The 12,930-nt window shown below is 42.4% G+C and overlaps 1 protein-coding gene across 4 annotated transcripts in view; it reads right to left on the minus strand.

Moving 5' to 3' along the window:
* The window catches only part of LOC122540028 (corticotropin-releasing factor receptor 1-like), a 345,294-nt gene that overhangs the window by 13,613 nt on the left and 318,751 nt on the right, over window positions 1–12,930 (minus strand). The gene's annotated exons all lie outside the window — the stretch shown is intronic.

The following is a 12,930-nucleotide window of genomic DNA, read 5'->3' on the forward strand; positions in this document are numbered from 1 at the left end:
AAAATCCTCGAACTCAGCACCGCCTTCCTAACCTGCAATCTTCTTCCTGACCTCTCCGCCCCCACCCCACTCCGGCCTATCACCCTCACCTTGACCTCCTTCCACCTATCGCATTTCCAACGCCCCTCCCCCAAGTCCCTCCTCCCTACCTTTTATCTTAGCCTGCTGGACACACTTTCCTCATTCCTGAAGAAGGGCTTATGCCTGTTCCTTGGATGCTGCCTGACCTGCTGCGCTTTTCCAGCAACACATTTTCAGCTCTGATTTTGTGACCCTGTCAGGAAATGTCCCAGGATATACCTCCTGTAACACCTCAGTTGTTTGATTTTCCACTGGCTTTTCAATCACTGTCACTTGTGATTCAGCTATATCATACCTGAGGATAAACTATGCCTCTGAAACAGAGAATTTCTGTATTATTCCTACCAGTAGTTTTCACTGGACTCTCCAGACTCATCTTATACAATGAACACTACTTTTCTCACCATGAATTCCATACATTACCACCTTTTCTAACAAAACTGCTTCCAGAGTACATATCTCCTCGTCTCCCACCATCAACAATTGACTAGCTCCTATATCTTTTAAAATGTTAATTTCTTTATCCACAAATCATTGTAAACTTGTGTAAACCTTACACACACAGATAAATTTAAAGAGATTTGGTACTTTCTTATTAAACAAAAGAATGTATCCTGACCAGGATACATTCTTTTGCAGCTGTTCAGCTTCCACTGGGATCTCCTTTACCACTTTAATAAACCCCACTGACTTATCCTGCTTTACCACATCTGTTTTCCCAGAGTTTTTTTTAAATCACCAACACTACAACTTCATGTCTCCTTAATATTACTTTATTACACTGAAAACATCTAAGGCTTTTTAACTCTTCTCCCCCTTCATGACTTGCCATTTTAACCTGTAGTAAACTTTCTCTACTATCTCTAATGAGATTTCCTTTGCCTTTACTATATGAGAATTTATTTTTTTCGCCAATTTCTGTCCCTCACAGATGGGAATTGATGTCGGAAACCAAACTTTGATTTGTGAACTAATTCAGTCTTGCAAGATGAGCAGCAGAAATAACAGATGATTATGATTTATTAACCCTCTGCTCTTCCACAAGTTCTCACTATTTCAGGATATGAAGTTTTGAACTCCTCCAAAATCACAGTCTCTCCAAGAGCATCATATGTCTGATCTATTTTCAATGCCCTTGTTTATCTATCAATGTTATGTTGTTTGATCCTTTCAAAGTCTACGTAGGTTTGATCAAGCTCCTTTCTTAGATTCCTAAATTATTGTCTGTTGGTTTCTGACACTAGTTTATATGCACTTAAGATGGCTTTTTTCACCTAATTATACTCCCTGGATACCTCCCCTGATAGTGATGCAAATACCTCACTTGCTCTATCTACCAACTTGGGTCTTCCCACTTGCCGCAGGCCTTTTCATTTGTTTAGCCATTTTCTCAACTGAAACAAAAAAGGCTTCTATGTCCTTCTCATGACACTTTGGTAACACTTGGACATATTTAAACAGATTCTCCTACTGACTATGATGGGTTTGCTCTACATCACTGTCCCCATCACCTTCCTGCCTTCTACCTTTCCCATTTTAACTCAACTTCCCTCTTTCATTGTCACCTTCTGAAGTTCAAATAATATTTTTCTTGTCTCCCTTTCATCTCTCTTTCTATTGTACTACTGCCTCTTTCTCCCTTTCCTCTACTCAGGTCATCCTTTATTTCTATTTTTGTTCTAAACGGGCCACTTTTTCTTTTTCTTGGTCCTGCCAGGGCTATTCTCTCCTGTTCCTTTTCCTTTGCTTTTAATCGCAATTCAAACTGTTTCATTTCCATTTCTCTTTCTTTTTCCCTCGCCTTTGCCTCAAGTTCAAGCTGCTCCATTTGCAATTGAATTTTAGCTATTTCCAATTATTCTGAATGTATCTCTTGCAATCACAAATGTTGAGCTACTGCTGCAATTTCTCCCCTTTCCTCACAGACACAGGCAACTCCAACTTAAGATTGCTTGCCAGTTCCGAACGTTTTGCCTTGCACATTTTCTAAGTGACTTAATCCACTCCAGGAAACTCTTAGTGATGAAAGAGCCATTATCTCACAAAGTACACCCTTGTTTAAACCAACTGAATGCAACATCTGAAGAGAAAAACACCAACAGTCACCACTCACTGTCTTTGAGTTCAATAATCCTCAACTCAACCAGGAATTAGACATGTTGATCCCAACAAGAGCCCCCATTTTGTTATGGACCAGGCCAAACTCCCTCAAAATACATCAAGGAAATAGCACATACCCTAACTTTTATCTTATTTACAGACAAGTGTAAGCACTGCATTTCGGTTTGTCACACTACCAGCTTTAAGCAAAACACACTTTATTCTTACACTGCAATTAAAATACAAATGAAAGAACAAAGAATTCGCATAACTTTAACTCCTTTGGAAAACTTAACAGAATACTACATTATTTAAGTTCTAAATAGCAACTGTTTCAAAAGAGAAACATCTCAACACACCCCTGACAAAGGCAAATTCAATAAAATAAAATAAGAAGTTATGCCAATTCTTTATTCTTTTATGTGCAGGTTAAGTGAATTGGCCATGCTAAATTGCCTATAGTGTTCAGGGATGTTAGGTGCATTGGTTAGGGGTAAATATAGGTAGGGGAATGGGTTTGGGTGGGTTACTCTTTGGAGGGTTGGTGTGGACTTGCTGGGCCAAAGAGTCTGTTTTCACACAGTATGGATTGTATAGAGATATATGGAGCTTCCACAGCCAACTTTGAAGCCTAAACTGAAATCCAGATTCTGCGGGGAGCCTGACCCCACCAAAGTTATGCTGCTTCTATTGTTCTAAATTAATAAAAACACATTCTCACATGCTGCTTACTTAATTGGCTTCTAAGAGGCAACTGACACCTCTTGCCCAAAACATCTCTTCCTAAAGCCCTGGACAAAATATTCGAAATGTATAGCATTATCACAGTGGGTCCTGAATGAATAATTTGCATTAATATTCAACAAGGATAATGGTACGATTACGAAGGGGTATGTTGACATTCTAGGCTATGTTGACATTAAGAAGGAGGTGCTGATGTCTTGAAAAAATTCAGGTAGGTAAATCTCTAGGACCTGATTGGGTCTATCTATAATGAAGGAGGCAAGGGAAGAGATTGCTGGGCCTTGACAGAGGTCTTTGCATCCTCTTTAGCCACAGACAAGGTGCCAGAATACTGGTGAATCCAGAAAATTATGGATCAATGAAATCTTACACCAGTGGCAGAGATATTATTGGAGAAGGACATTTACTCACATTTGGAAAAGAATAGACTCATTACAGATCATCAGTATGGCTTTATGTGGGGGAAGGCTTGTCTCAGAAAATTGATTGAGTTTTTAGAGGAAGTGATGAAGATGATTGAGGAGGGCAGTGGATATTGTCTGCATGGACTTTACTGAAGCATTTGATGAGGTCCATCATGGCAGCTTGAACCAGAAGATTAAGAGCCACATGAGAATCTATGATGTGTTGGAAAGTTTAATACAAAACTGGCTTGGTAATAGAAGATAGAGGTAGTTGTGGAGGGATGTTTTTCTGACTGGAGGACAGTACTGGGACCTCTGATGTTCACAATTTCTATAAATAGATTGGATGAAAATGTGGGTGGTCTGATTCAAATGAGTTGTCAAAGAATACAATAGAAGGTCAAAGGGTACAATAGAATATAGATTAGTTGGAAAATTACATGGAGAAATCACAGATGGAATTTAATCTAGGAGAAAGTGAGCACTGCAGATGCTGGAGATCAGAGCTGAAAAATGTGTTGCTGGAAAAGCGCAGCAGGTCAGGCAGCATCCAAGGAGTAGGAGAATCGACGTTTCGGACATAAGCCCTTTTTCAGGAATCTGAAGAAGGGCTTATGCCCGAAACGTCGATTCTCCTACTCCTTGGATGCTGCCTGACCTGCTGCGCTTTTCCAGCAACACATTTTTCAGCTCTGGAGTTTAATCTAAACAATTGTGCATTTTGGGAGATCAAGTATAAGAGGAAAGTATGCAGAAAATAACAGGACCCTTAGGAACACTGATATAGAAAGGGATCTTGGCATGGAAGTCCATAGCTTCCTGAAAGAAGCAATACAAGTGGATAATCATAGAACCCCTACCGTGTGGAAGCAAGCCATTCTGCCCATTGAGTTCACAGCACCTGTCCGAAGACTGTCCCACCTTGATCCATATCTCTACCCTATTCCTGTAACCCTGTATTTCCCATGGTTAATCTACCTAGCCTGCACATCCCTGGACACTATGGGTAATTTAGCATGGTCAATCCACTTAACCTGCACATCTTTGGACTGTGGGAGGAAGGAAGCACCTGGCAGAAACCCACACAGACATGGCCAGCATGTGCAAACTCCACACAGTCGCCTGAGGGTGGAATTGAACCTGAAAACCTGACGCTGTCAGGCAGCAGTGCTAATCAGCATAAGGTGGTAAAGGGGTGCCTGGCATGCTTGCCTTTATCGGACAGGCATTGATCGTGAAAACTGGCAAGCCATATTGTGGGCAGCATGGTGGCTCAGTGGTAACTGCTGTTGCCTCACAGCGCCAAGGACCCGGGTTCGATTCCAGCTTTGGTAACTATGAGGAGTTTGCACAATCTCACCATGTCTGCATAGGTTTCCTCCAGGTGCTTGCTCCAGTTTCCTCCCATAGTCCAAAGATATGCAGGTTATGTGAACTGGTCAAGCTAGATTGCCCATAGTGCTCAGGGATGTGTAGGTTAGATTCCCTACAGGTGTGGAAGCAGGCCATTTGGCCCAACAAGGTTCACACCAACCTCCAAAGAGTAATCCACCTAGACACATTCCCCTACATTTATCCCTGACTAATACACCTAACATTATAGATAATTTAGCATGGCCAGTTTACTGACCTGCACACCTTTGGGTTGTGGGAGGAAACCCACACTGAACGTAGGTCGTCGCCCGAGGCAGGAATCCAACCCAGATTTCTAGTGCTATGAGGTAGCAGTGCTAACCACTGAGCCGCCATGCTGTTAGGAGCATTAGTCAGGAGAAATGTAGAATAATAGGGTAGGGGAATGGGTCTGGTGGGATACTCTTCGGAGGGTCGGGTAGACTTGTTTGGCCAAGTGGCCTGTTTCCACACTATAAGGATTCAATGATTCTATGATGCAGCTGGATGAAACTTTAGTTCACCCCCTTTAGTTGTACTGTGTGCAGTTCGGTCCCCACACTTTCGGAAGAATGTGGAGGTCTTGGAAAAGGTGCAAAAGAGATTTACCAGGAATATTGCCTCTGGTTTGGAGTGTGTTAGCTATCAGGTTGAGAAAACTGGGATTGTTTTCGCGAGAGCACCAGAGGCTGAGGGCAGCCTGATGGAGGCATACAAAATTATGATAGGCATGGATAGGGTGGATAGTCCGAATCTTTTTCAAACACTAGAAGGCATAGGTTTAAGATGAGAGGGGATGAGTTTAAAGCAGATGTGTGAGGAAAGTTTTTTTTTACACAGAGAATAGTAGGTCCCTGGAATATGGTGCCAGGGAATGTGGTAGAAACAGATACAAAAGCAACATTTAAGGGGCATTTAGACAAATGAGTAGACATGGAATAGAGGGATACAGACCACGTGCAAGCAGATGGGACAAGTTTAGAATGGCTCATGGTCAGCATAGAGGGTGGTTCAAAGGTCCTACTCCTGCGCCACACTGTTCTATGTTCTATGTTCTAAGCTCTGCAGTCCTACCACATCCAGTCGTGAATGGTGCTGGACAATTAAACAACTCACTGGATGAGAAGGCTCCACAAAGCTTCAATGAAGGGGGAATCCAGCACCTAAATGCAAAGATAAGGCTGGAGCATTCACAATAAACTTCAATCAGTAGTGCCAAGCAAATAATCCTTCTTGGCCTCCTTGACAGGTCCACAGCATCACAGATGGCAATTCAATTTACTCCATGTGATATTATGAAAATGCCTGAGACACTGAATACCGCAAAGGTTATGGGCCTTGACAATATTCCAGCAATAGCCCTGATGATTTGTGTTTTAGAACTTGCCACAATCCTATCCAAAATGTTTCAGGCAAGCAACAACACTGACATCTATTTGACCAGGTATGTCCTGCTCAGCACCTGCTCAGAAATAACTTGTTCACTGACACTCAGTTTGGCTTCCACCAGGATCACCTAACGTCTGACCTCATTATAGCAATGGTTCAAACTTGCACAGAAATGTTGATTCCAGATGATGTGAGAGTGACTATCCTTGACTTCAAGATCACATTTGACGGAGTGTTGCATCAAGGAACTCTAACAAAGATGGATTCAATATGAATCAGGGGTTAGAGCCAAATGAAAATGATTGTGGTTGTTAGCAGTCAATCATCTCAGCTCCAGGATATCTCCGTAGAAGTTCCTCAGGGCCTCATTAGTAGCTTCATCAATGACTTTCCCTCCATCATAAGGTCAGAAGTGGCCATGTTTGTTGAGTTTAGCACAATGGTCAGCATGACTCACAGTTCCTCAGGTACTGATGCCATCAACTTCCAAATTTAGCAAGACCTTGAAAATGTCCAGACTTTGGTTCAACAGTGGCAAGTAACATTTTGGGTGGCACAGTGGTTAGCACTGCTGCCTCACAGTGCCAGAGACCCGGGTTCAATTCCCGCCTCAGGCGATTGACTGTGTGGAGTTTGCACGTTCTCCCCGTGTCTGCTTGGGTTTCCTCCGGGTGCTCCGGTTTCCTCCCACAGTCCAAAGATGTGCAGGTCAGGTGAATTGGCCATGCTAAATTGCCTGTAGTGTTAGGTAAGGGGTAAATGTAGGGGTATGGGTGGGTTGCGCTTCGGCGGGGCGGTGTGGACTTGTTGGGCCGAAGGGCCTGTTTCCACACTGTATGTAATCTAATCTAATTAGCAACACACAAATGTTAGGCAATAACCATTTCAAATAAGAGACATTCTAACTCATTGACATTCAAATGAGTTATCTTTACTAAATACTGCAAAGAGTATTTTGCAGGAAGAGAAAACACACCTTTTGACTCCCCAGAACTAGTCTGCTATCTATAAGGCACAGGTCACTAGTGTGATGGAATATTTCCCTCTTGCCTGGATGAGTGCAGCTTCAACAACACTCAAGACATTTGACACCATTCAGGACAAACCAGCTCCTTGATTGGTACCACATTCATGAATAGCCATTCCCTCCATCACTGACACTCAGAAGCAGCAGTATATACCATTTACAAGATGCACTGGAGGAATTCACCAAAGATTTACCACGAGAGAACGAGATCTTTCTGGACAGGACCTTCGACGAGGTTATTACACCGAGCATACCAGAAGAGAGTAGAAGGGAGAAGACGATGAGGAAGGCAGAGATGAGACAAGTGCAAGAGACCCCGGGGGAAACCGTAGAGAGGCGTCACTACCAATCCGAGAGGCGGTCAGGTCTGCCAATCAGAAATTGGCATGGAGGCAGAGCCGATGAGTCAGACATCACAGTCCCGTGGTAATAGGGGACTCCATAGTGAGAGGGACTGAAAGGGTTTCTGCGGCAACAGGCAGGATTTGAGGATGGTATGTTGCCTTCCTGGTGCCAGGATTAAGGACATTGCAGACAGAGTGCAGGAAATCCTCAAGGGCGAAGGTGGAGAGCCAGATGTGGTGGTGCATCTTAATAGGTGGGGGACCAGCATTCGGCAGGTAGGTTTGCCACTGCAACACAGCTGCGTTTAAACTAAATAGTGGGGGGAGGGGACAAGATGGAAGTTTAAGAAGGAAGTTAAAAGGAAAGTTAGAATAAGAGAAGTCAAGAAAGACAACGGAATCAATGGAGCAGAAAACTCAAAAAAGGATCATGCCGTAAGGTCAAGTGAAATAGGGGTTGATAGGAAGGGTGAGGGGAGTAACAAATTAAAAATATTATATTGAATGCATGAAATATTAGAAATAAGGTGGATGAGCTTGAAGCTCATTTGAAAATTGGCAGCTACATTGTTGTGGGCATAACTGAGACGTGGCTTCAAGTGGACAGGGCCTGGGAAATGAATATTCAAGGCTATACGTGCTATCGTAAGGACAGATTGATTGGCAGAGGGGGTGGGGTGGCCCTGTTGGTAAGGAATGATATTCAGTCCCTTGCACGGGGGTGGGGTGGGGGGGAACCTAAACTCCGGGGATGTAGAGTCAATATGGATAGAGCTGAGAAATTCTAAGGGTAGAAAGACCCTAATGGGAGTTATCTATAGGCCCCAAACAGTAGCCTGGATGTAGTGTGTAAGTTGAATAAGGAGCTGAAATTGGCCTGTCGCAAAGATATTATTACAGTTGTTATGGGGGATTTCAACATGCAGGTAGACTGGGAGAATCAGGATCGTACTGGACCCCAAGAAAGGGAGTTTGTGGAGTGCCTCCGAGATGGATTCTTAGAATAGCTGGTGCTGGAGCCTACCAGGGAGAAAGCAATTCTGGATCTGGTGTTGTGCAACGAATCGGATTTGATCAGGGACCCCGAAGTAAAGGAGCCATTAGGTGGTAGTGACCACAATACAATAAGCTTTAATCTGCAGTTTGAAAGGGAGAGGGTAGAATCAGAAGTGACAATATTTCAGTTGAATAAGGGGAACTATGGAGCTATGAGCGAGGAACTATGGAGCTATGAGGCAATGATGCAATACCCTAACAGGGATGGTAGTGGAATAACAATGGCAGGTATTTCTGGGTATAATGCAGAAGATGCAGGATCAGTTCATTCCAAAAAGGAAGAAAGATCCTAAGGGGAGGCTATGGCTGATGAGGGAAGTTAAGGACCATATAAAGATAAAAGAGAAAAAGTATAACATAGCAAAGATGAGTGGGAAATTGGAGGACTGGGAAGCTTTTAAAGAACAACAGAGGATAACTAAAAAGGGAATACGCAAAGAAAAAATAATGTATGAAGATAAACTGGCCAAAAATATAAAGGAGGATAGTAAAGGCTTTTTTAGGTATGTGAAAAGAAAATAAATGGTTAAGACTAAAATTGAGCCCTTGAAGACAGAAGCGGGTGAATTTATTACAGGGAACAAAGAAATGGCAGAAGATTTGAATTGGTACTTTAGATCTGTCTTCACTGGGGAAGACACGAGCAATCTCCCAGATGTAATAGTGGCTGAAAGACCTGAACTGAAGGGAAATTATATGAGGCAGGAAATGGTGTTGGAGAGACTGTTAGGTTGGAAGAATGATAAGTCCCCGGGACCTGATGGTCTGCATCCCAGGGTACTGAAGGAGGTGGCTCTAGAAATCGTGGATGCATCTGTGATCATTTTCCAATGTTCTATAGATCCTGCGGATTGGAGAGTGGCTAATGTTGTCCCACTTTTTAAGAAAGGAGGGAGAGAGAAAACAGAGAATTATAGACCAGTTAGTCTGACCTCAGTGGTGGGAAAAATGCTGGAGTCAATTATAAAGGACAAAATTGCAACACACCTAGATAGCAGTAACAGGATAGGTCAGAGTCAGCATGGATTTATGAAGGGGAAATCATGCTTGACTAATCTTCTGGAATTTTTTGAGGATGTAACTCTGAAGATGGACAAGGCTGATCCAATGGATGTAGTATACCTGGACTTTCAGAAAGCCTTTGATAAAGTCCCATATAGGAGGTTAGTGAGCAAAATTAGGGAACATGGTATTAGGGGCAAAATACTGACATGGATTGAAAATTGCTCGGCTGACAGGAAACAAAGAATAGTGATAAACATCTCCCTTTCAGAATGGAATGCAGTGACCAGTGGTGTGCTGCAGGAATCAGTGCTGGGACTGCAGCTTTTTACAATGTACACTAATGATATAGATGAAGGTATTAAAAGTAATATTAGCAAATTTGCTGATGACACAAAGCTGGGTGGCAGGGTGAAATGTGAGGAGGATGTTAGGAGTATACAGGGTGACCTGGACAGGCTAGGTGAGTGGACAGATGCATGGCAGATGCAGTTTAATGTGGATAAATGCCACTTTGGTGGCAAGAACAGGAAGGCAGATTATTACCTTAATGGAGGAGAAAGTGAGGGCTGCAGATGCTGGAGATCAGAGCTGAAAATGTGTTGCTGGAAAAGCGCAGCAGGTCAGGCAGCATCCAAGGAACAGGAGAATTGGCGTTTCAGGCATAAGCCCTTCTTCAGCCCTTCCTGAAGAAGGGCTTATGCCCGAAACGTCGATTCTCCTGTTCCTTGGATGCTGCCTGACCTGCTGCGCTTTTCCAGCAACACATTTTCAGCTACTACCTTAATGGAGTCAAGTTAGGTAAAGGGGCAGTACAACGAGATTTAGGTGTTCTTGTACATCAGTCAATGAAAGCAAGCATGCAGGTATTACATCAGTGAAGAAAGCTAATAGCATGCATGCTGGCCTTCATAACAAGAGGAATTGAGTATGGAAGCAAAGAGGTCCTTCTGCAGCTGTACAGGGCCCTGGTAAGACCGCACCTGGAATATTGTGCGCAGGTTTGGTCTCCAAATTTGAGGAAAGACATTCTGGCTATTGAGGAAGTGCAGTGTAGGTTCACGAGGTCAATTCCCAGAATGGCGGGACTATCTTACGCTGAAAGATTGGAGCGACTGGGCTTGTATACGCTTGGGTTTAGAAGGCTGAGAGGGGATCTGATTGAGATGTATAAGATTATCAAAGGATTGGACACTCTGGAGGCAGGAAGCATGTTTCTGCTGATGGGTGAGTCCCAAACCAAAGGACACAGTTTAAAAATAAGGGGTAGGCCACTTAGAACTGAGTTGAGGAGAAACTTCTTCACCCAGAGAGTGATGGGTATATGGAATGCTCTGCTCCAGAAGGCTGTGAAGGTCAAGTCTCTGGATACTTTCAAGAAAGAGTTGGATAGAGCTCTGAAGGATAGTGGATTCAAGGGTTATGGGGATAAGGCAGGAACAGGATACTGATTGAGGATGATCAGCCATGATCATAATGAATGGTGGTGCAGGCTCGAAGGGCAGAATGGCCTACTTCTGTACCTATTGTCTATTGTCTATATCCTTCGTCAGCATTGTCCAAACTCACATACATTACCATTTAAATGGACAAGAGCAGCAGAAGCATAGGAATACCACTAGCTCCCCTCCAAGTCACTCATCATCCAGACTTGGAAATATTCAATGTCACTAGATCAAAATCCAAGAATTCCCTTCTCAATCTCACTGTGCCTATAAGTATCCCACCCCCAACTGCAACAATTCAAGAAGGTACTCGCACCACTTTATCAAAATCATTGGGGATGGGCTGACTCAGTCAGCAACATTCCTTGAATAAGTAAAATGGATCACCCTCCTGCCTTGGGTGTTGTCAGGGATGAATGCGTAAAGTCAGGGAGTGTGTTACTCAATGCAGAATTCTCACCATCTGAAGACAAATTGTTACCAGTATTTTCTGTTGTTATTTCCATCTTGACTGATTTTACGCACTGATCAACTGAACAAAGATCCTTCTATCCCAACAACCTTATGTCACCTTTATTTTCATGGCTATCCCGCTTCTTTCAGCCGGCCTTTTCAAAATATTTTCTGAAATATTTATTACATAGCATGAAATCACCTTATTTCATGCTGTTGTCATAGCAATTTTATCAAATCCATTTATCTTTATTTGCTCTTTTTAGCAATGCTTCATTCTAAAAAGACTTCAGTTGTATTTTATCACTATACTTTGTATGGATCTTATTTACTGAAGCACAGTAACTATGAAACTCTTTGTCCCTTCCAATCCCACACTATTTCTCTTTACCAAAGTCACTCTTGCCTTAACTTTCTACTTTGACGTTCTATATTTTCTGTACCCAAATATCAGTTAATTTAAAGTCTTATCCATAGTCGTATTACACAATTTGCCCGGACACTGATTTAAGCCCATCTTATGTGGAGCCCATTTTAATGGAACAGTTCCCTCTTATCCCAGCACTGCTGCTGATGTGCCATGCATCAAAACTGTCACAGTCATGCAAATTTCTCTGGTTATTTCCATTTCACCCTCCATTGTTGTTCAATCTGCTGAGTATTTCCAGTATTTTCTCTTTGTATTCACACAATATTTACATGGTTTGGAATAATACGTAACAATGGAGTTTTCAGGATAGTGTCTAAGGAAATGCTCACCCGATCATCAATGTTTTAATTAAAGATTAATTTGTAATGGTCAAATTGGACTATGACTCAGTACAGCTATTAATTTTAATGAGGGCCAAAGCACTCAATTAAAAACAATATCCTGGAGTTATCATCAAGTGAAGATGCATGTGGTTGCAGAATGTAACTGGATTTGACATACTATTTTCAAGTCAGTCATGAAAATGTTGCAAGGTGAGCATTTGCTTTGTCAATGAACTGTGCAATGGAAAGAGTATTGGGTGGAGACATATGCTGCTCGATGGTCTGAGGAATTGGAGTTAGTGTGCTTCACAGGAAGTCAGAGGCTAATATTGCACAGAAGCAGTACATCGTTGGAAGTCAGAGGCTAATATTGCACAGAAGCAGTGCAGCTAAATTCAAAGTGTAGCCGTATGCTCTGAACGAAGGCAGTGTTTGAAGGTTGGCTACTCATGATTTAGTATATTTTCTTGAGGCTGAGTTATCAAGTAGCAAGTTTCAAAGTGTTAATGGGAAGTTTCAAGCTAGAATGTAATGATATATTGATTATTAGATGCCAGAATCTAATCAAGGGTTACTGAGTTTCTTTTGATAAAAATTAAGATACACTTAAGATAAATGAAGAGTGTGGCTGCAATCTAATTGAGATGTTTGGGTGGTTTATAAATTAAACACCATTTTCCTGGAAGTGAGCTGGAATCTAATTGAGGAGCAATTGGCAGGGAATTTTGTGGGAATGTGAG

The sequence above is a fragment of the Chiloscyllium plagiosum genome, chromosome 33, assembly GCF_004010195.1.
Source record: "Chiloscyllium plagiosum isolate BGI_BamShark_2017 chromosome 33, ASM401019v2, whole genome shotgun sequence".
NCBI classification, from domain to species: Eukaryota; Metazoa; Chordata; class Chondrichthyes; order Orectolobiformes; family Hemiscylliidae; genus Chiloscyllium; species Chiloscyllium plagiosum.